This window comes from Chelonia mydas, chromosome 13, assembly GCF_015237465.2.
Source record: "Chelonia mydas isolate rCheMyd1 chromosome 13, rCheMyd1.pri.v2, whole genome shotgun sequence".
Lineage (NCBI taxonomy): Eukaryota > Metazoa > Chordata > Testudines > Cheloniidae > Chelonia > Chelonia mydas.
Genome location: NC_051253.2, coordinates 27,788,826 through 27,796,104, shown reverse-complemented (window position 1 = coordinate 27,796,104; position 7,279 = coordinate 27,788,826).

Genomic DNA, 7,279 nt, shown 5'->3' with positions numbered 1-7,279 from the left:
TTTTGAAGATTCTGCAGCTCGTTCTAGTGCTAGCTGGAGTAGATGGCCTCTGCAGTGTGTATAGGAGAGATTAGGGTTACGCTTTTCTCTGAGCAGTGCTTGTACTCCACCATGTCTTCCAGAGAAGTTTTCAGCTCCATCAAATGCACAAGCAGCCATCTGTTTGGGGTCCAACTGACAAGCATTTAACTCTTCTAAGATGTGGGTTGTCACAGATGCAGCCAATGTGTCTTTTATAACTTGAACATCTAGAATTGCATCTACTGGCCTACCCCTGACATCAAGATAACATACACAATGACTTAATACTTGATGCCTATTTGCAGTGGTGCATTCATCAGCCATGTTTACAAATTTTTTGAATGTGGTGAGAGAGTTCTTCACTTTTTCAACTGTTGAGTCTTTCACTGTTGCATCACATGCTTCTAGCCAGTTGAGTTTCTTGCAGAAAGATAGTGAGCATTTGCTGGTCTTGTTCGGAACCAGTGTTCAACTTCAAGATGAACAAGTGACAATGCACTTAACATTGGCCTCCAGTTTGTAGTGTGTGGTATCTCTTGCATAAATAGAAAGTATGATGCCACAGCCATGTGTGTTTGCATGAACTGTGTTGTGTCCCCAGCATTCCTAACAGCCTCATTAAGTGCTTCTAAAATTGGCTTTGAAAGTGGGTTTATAAGGTTTTCTGCATGTTGATGCACTCTAGAGGCCTGGTGTTTTGCAGCTTTTTCACGTAGTTTGTCACATTGGCTTTGCTGATCACAGTTTGACAAACCAAGCTCCTTCGCTTTTACCAATTAGAGCATTGGGAAGCTTTCCTTCTTCATAAGCTTTTTTGCAAGAGGTGCACCAGTAGCCATCTTTTGTAACTTCAATAAATGGGACACTTTGACTGACAAATATCCGGAAATGCCTTTAGGTTTTGGAGACACTCTTTCTTCACTAGGTGGCTGTATTTGCACTTCGGGCTGGTCGGATGTAGATACACCACTTGAACCTTCAGATGACATGTTGATATATTCTTGGTTCTTGATGTGTTCTTCACCTTGGTTAGTTTTTGAGCCTTTGAGTGGAAAAATTGTTGTATTGTTTTTTGTCTTTTCATTTTCACTTTGACCTGCAACATATAAAAGAGATATGAATAAAGTAAATGTTTTGTTAGGATAATGCAAATTTAACATAAGGATAATGCAAATTACACCAAAACACATAACAGGTCTAGATTTCTAAAAAAAATATAATTTTTAAAAAAATATATAATTTAAATTGACTTTTGAAAAGTAAGCCATCATGGGATAAGAGGGAAGTCCTCTCATGGATCAGTAACTGGTTAAAAGATGGGAAACAAAGGGTAGGAATAAATTATCAGTTTTCAGAATGGAGAGAGATAAATAGTGGTATCCCTGAGGGTTCGGTACTGGGACCATTACAGTTCAACATATTCAGAAAATGATATGGAAAAGTGGGTAAACAGTGAGGTGGCAAAATTTGCCGATGATACAAAACTATTCAAGATTGTTAAGTCCCAGGCAGACTGCGAAAAGTTACAAAGGGATCTCACAAAACTGGGTGACTGGGCAACAAAATGGCAGATGAAATTCAATGTTGATAAATGCAAAGTAATGCACATTGGAAAACAATCTCAACTATACATACAAAATGATGGAGCTTTTAACACTCAAGAAAGAGATCTTGGAGTGATTGTGGATAGTTCTCTGAAAACATCTGCTCAATCTGCAGCGGTAGTCAAAAAAGCAAACAGAATGTTGGAAATCATTAAGACAGGGATAGATTATTAAGACAGAAAATATCATATTGCCTCTATATAAATCCATGGTACATGCACACCTTGAATACTGGGTGCAGATCTGGTCACCCCATCCCAAAAAAAGATATATTGGAATTGGAAAAGGTACAGAGATGGGCAACTAAAATGGTTAGGGATATGAAACAAGAGGAGAGATTAAAATGACGGGGAATTTTCAGCTTAGGAAAGAGATGACTAAGGCAGGATATGATAAAGGTCTATAAAATCTTGACTGCTGTGAAGAAAGTGAATAAGGAAATGTTATTTAATCCTTCACATAACACAAAAACTAGCAGTTACCCAATGAAATTAATAGGCAGCAGGTTTTAAAAAAACAAAAGGAAGTACTTCTTCACACAACATAAAGTCAACCCATGGAACTCTTTGCCAGGAGATGCTGTGAAGACCAAAACTATAACAGGATTAAAAAAAAAAGAACTAGATAAATTCCTGGAGAATAGGTCCATCAGTGGCTATTAGCCAAAATGGGGAGGGATGCAACACCATGTTCTGAGTGTCCTTAGCCTGTTTGCCAGAAGCTGGGAATGGGCAACAGGGGATGGATCACTTGATGATTACCTGTTCTGTTCATTTCCTTTGAAGCACCTGGCCTTGACCACTGTTGGAAGACAGGATACTGGGCTATGTGGGCCATTGGTCTGACCCAGTATGACCATTCTTATGTAAAAATTAATTATAATAATAAAAAGGTTTAGTACAGAAACTCCCCAACATAATGACTTCTCAAGATAGCAATAATGTGAGATAACAACCGTGGCAAATAATGCATTTTAAAAATCTTGGCCTACTAGGAAACATATTTATATAAGTTTCCATTCCCAGTCACAAATCTAGCATTCTGGAGCAAAGTCACTAAAATATAGTCCAACAAACAAATGTTTATTTAACGTGCCCCTCACTTTTCCCTCCATCGCACCCCACTCACTGGTATTGTCCTTGGTAAGCGGAGACTCAGAGTTCAGAGGTGCTTTCACATGAGTACACCTCCCAGGTGGGGGGCAAGAAGGCACCTTGCTCATTCCTCCAGCTGCTCACTGTTCGCTCTGGCCACTGCTGTTTGTTATGCCGCCGTTCACTCCACCACTCTGTTGCCAATGGCCCTGCGCAGTCACCTTCTGCTGCTGCCTGCCACTGTGACCTCTGCGAGTTGGTCTCTTGAGGTTCCACCCAGCTCTCAGTGATTTCAGCTGAGCTCTCAGTCGGGGAACCTCCCAGCTAGTGCAGTCTGGGCCATCTCTTCCACAGAAACACTGTCCCCACAGCAGGACTAAGCACTTAAACCTGATTATCAGTGATTTCAGCTGCAGTGGTCACTTAACAGAACAAAAGACTATCTATGAAGCCTAACCAGCTCTGTCTCTAAAAAGTGGAGAGGGACAGGTCCCCACCCTCTCTCTTGATGCCCTCAATCAGCACAGGCTAAGTGCAGTTCTACTGCCCTTTACTCATACAATAAGAACAACATTTCATTCCCCGCCGCCCGCACTCAAGTGATTTGTAACCCAACCCCAGCCAAAATCTATCAGATCTATCACCTGGGCAACACAGCTCTGTTTGCTGGATACCTAGGTAGATTAGGTGTGAATGTAAATACAATCTGGTCATGAAGCCTTTCCCTGCAGCCCCAGTTCATCACTAGCTGTCAGGGAGAGCTCATTTAGACTTTGCTTACAAATCATCATTTGAAATTATTAGGTTGGCCCACATCACCGAAATGAATGCACTGACATTGTCATAAAAAACAACAGCTGTATAAGGAAGCTAGTCCATGGTCATACTTTTCAAATCTATTATACTTTTTCAGATACACATATTTTATCATACACTATGTATGCTTGTAAAGTGTGTATTAATGTTTCAATTTCAATTCAAATGTCCAGTCACTAAATTGGCATGTAACTAGTTCACAAAACTGGGGGGGGGGGGAAGGGTGTTGGGGAAATTCAGGGGGGGTGTAGGGAACATTGTGTCTCCACTCTGTGCCCAGCTCAGAGAGAACATGGGTCTTAGATAGCATTCAACTTCAGAGCGTGGCTCTTCAGCTCAAGCTTTTAGCACTGGCAGTCCCTGGCTTAATCCATGGTGTTGGCCGAGACAGAGCCTAGCACATAATCACGAGGCCACACTCTGGAATCTCCTTTCTCAAGGATTAAGTGGTAAGAAAATCAGAGATATGTTGACTATTCTGTGCTTGTGCCTCTATGAAATATGTATTATACAGCAGGTGACGTGCCAGAGTTGAAAAGGCGGAGTAGGAGAAAGATAACAGCAGACTCCTTTAATATCTGTAAATATGCACTGGGCTCTGGTAATACACCCACAAAACATGGCATAGATAGTAACTTTCCCTCCATGTGCATCCCAATGTGTAGGAAGCTGATAAGCTGTTTAGCGAGAAGGCTAAATTAGAAAAGAAATTAACTGGAAAGCATATTTATGAATTGTGGCTTCCCTGGAATTGTAATAACTTACAGAGATGTAAAGGCTTATACATGAAAGAATCGCAAAGTGTTTTATAAAATGCAGGCCAGACTCACTTTAACCACTGCGGGAACACAGTTGCCTCTGGTAGGGAACGCGGCAGCTGTTTGATAGTGCACAGCCACACTACATGAGAATTTAGGAGGAAAAGTGAAAAAATATTGTCTCTAACAGACTGCAAAGGCGATTTTAAGGAGACAAAATGTAATAATCAGGATGGGAGTATGATTAAGATAGGAGGTTTCACCCTCACGCCTGAAAAAAGCGCCATGGGATCTTTACTGACCATCAGTGGTCAAAATCCCCATCTTCTCTCTCATCTGAAAGAGGGACCCACCCACCACCAGCGTAATGAGCCTCTATCATCAGCTATCACTGGTTCATGGCTAACTCAGGAGGAGGAGGACAAAGGAAGCCATAAAACTAGCTTGCCTAGTAGACAGGGATCTTAACTACAGGCTGAGCAAGATTGTACTGGAAACCTTAGGAGTGCACTGAAGTGGACTCTTGGCAGAGAGGCCTGTCCATTGCTGGAGGTCCGAGTGCATTACAGAGCCCTGATAGCACTTTGGGAGGGGAGTGCCCTAGTTAATACAGGTTTCAGAGTAGCAGCCGTGTTAGTCTGTATTCGCAAAAAGAAAAGGAGGACTTGTGGCACCTTAGAGACTAACAAGTGACACCTGCACTAAAGACCACTCCGGACCAAGAACATGGGGTTGAAAAATGCAGAGGTAAGCAGGTTTCTAAACTGCAGGACTCACAGGCTTGTAAGGGCTGTGCTGTCACACACAGCAAACAGTCAAGTGCACCTGCTGCCTGATTGCAAACAAGGAAGGGTTTTGATGCAAACACAGGAAAAGCCAGTTGGGTTAAAACAAAACCAGCCTTACTGCTGTGTGCTGGAACCGTGCCCCATCTGCACAGAGAAGGGAGCTGTGTTTGAAATCTGACTCCTAACAAATCAGCTGGCCAGGGTGGAGTCCAATCTAGGCTCAGACAGGTTCTAATTTAGCTAGGGGTCGGGCATGACAGCACGTTAAGCCATGTCACAATGTGCTTCAGGACTAGGAGCTGTATTTTAACGCTGCAGGCAGAGCGGCTTGCCACTTGCCCACTCACTGACTACCAAGAAGGGCTTCGGTCTTGGCCCTTCGCTCCTGCCCGAGCCCTTAGGCTGGAGCCCTGCCTCTTTAACTCCAACCTTTTCCATGGCTGGGATGTGGGAGGCAGGAGACTGCACCGGGAGATGAGTTAATTCCTGGACTGCCGGGTCTAGAATAGAGCCTGGTATGCAGTTTCACTGTACTTGCGTAACAGGCTTCATGCTTTAGGACTCTGTGCTCAGCACTTCTGTGGTGGGAATAATGCAACAGAAGGAGAGCTGGTGTGGTCTAGTGGACTGAGCACAGAGCTGGGTCCTAGGGGGATTCTTAACTTCTTAATCCGAGCCATATCAGTGACTTACTCTGTGGCCTTTGACAAGTCGCTTAACCTCCCTTTGTCTCAATTTCCTCAGTAATAAAGGGGGCATAGCAACCCTTCCATACCTCAAGGGGTGTGAAGCAGTTGAATTACAGTTTGCAATGAGCTATGTAAATGCTACAGGACAAATTCTCTGCAGATCTCAGCACAGGATTTGGCTACGGCAAAGAACAAGCAACGGTTAGACCAGATGTATGCACATTAATTAATGGTTTTTTTCATATGGGAAAAACTAGGGCAAAGTGGAATGGCAAGAGTGCATCTCCTTTCCTGCAGGAGGCTCTGTAACTTTCTTACAGTGATCTGAACATGCAGTTTTGGGGCACAGCTGGTGCACCAGCTGTTGCTGCTAGTGCCCCGAAAGATGTCATTTTCCCAGCCAGGCAGATCCAGCAGCAGGAAGCTCAGAAACGCCAAGTGGAATTAAAAAGTTTATTTTCAAATCCATGTGGCAGTTTATTCAGGGTGAGCAGAGCCTCTTAACCTCTGGGACAGACAGAACGGCAGACCCAGGAAAATGGGGGCAGTGTCTTTTTAACTACGCACTGCCTTGTCGTTTCACAAGGAGGCTATAATTGTACATGAGAGGCGGCTGGGCAAGTTATCTGGGATCTTTATGAATTATAACATTGCAAAGAAAATCCACACTAACGAGTGAATGAATCCCAAACTGCAACTGCAGCAAACTCAGGCATGAAAACAGGGAGGGAGGAAGGAATAATTGTATATTCCTGTCCTCAGTCTTTAAGGTCACAGAGGGAAGATGAACCTGCCCCTTTCCCGTCTTCCTTGCACCATTTTGATGGATGGAAATTAATCCCAACCCTGCACCTCCTTTGTGTCTGTATCAAGGCGAAATGAACCTCCCTTGCCTTCCTTTCCACACCATGGGGAGAAGAGGAACTTGCCCCTTGATTCTGCAACATTCATAACATTTGTAGCTTTGCAGTGTAAAATAAAACGATTAAATCTCATCTGTTGGGGCCACAGCAGATCAGGGCCAGGGCAAAGAAGGAATGTTCCCACCCCCTTTTGCACCACTATTAGCTTTATGCACTATCAGTTGTTGAGCTTTGTTTTGTTTGTCTGTGGGTTTTTTGTTTGCCTTTCCTCTGACGCATCTGGCATTGGCCACTACTGGAAGCAGACACTGGGCTAGATGCATGATCTGAAATGATACAGCTACTCTTGTGTTCCTAGATACTTAACTGGAGGGATGCAAACCTACGCACACCAAAGAGCTCTGCTCACCAAATCAATCCATGGTACTAACCTGGCCCCATCACCCAGTACCGGAGTGCCTCTCATTCTTTAATGCATTCATTTCCCCATCACCCCTGCAAGATAGGGCGCAGCTATTATGCCCATTTTATACGTGTGCAGTTTGAGGCCCAGATCCACAAGGGGACTTTGGTGTCATTGGTGCAGAGAGAGAGAATGACTCTGTAGCCTGGGGGTTAGGGTGCCGCCGGGAGGAAGGTGGGAGAC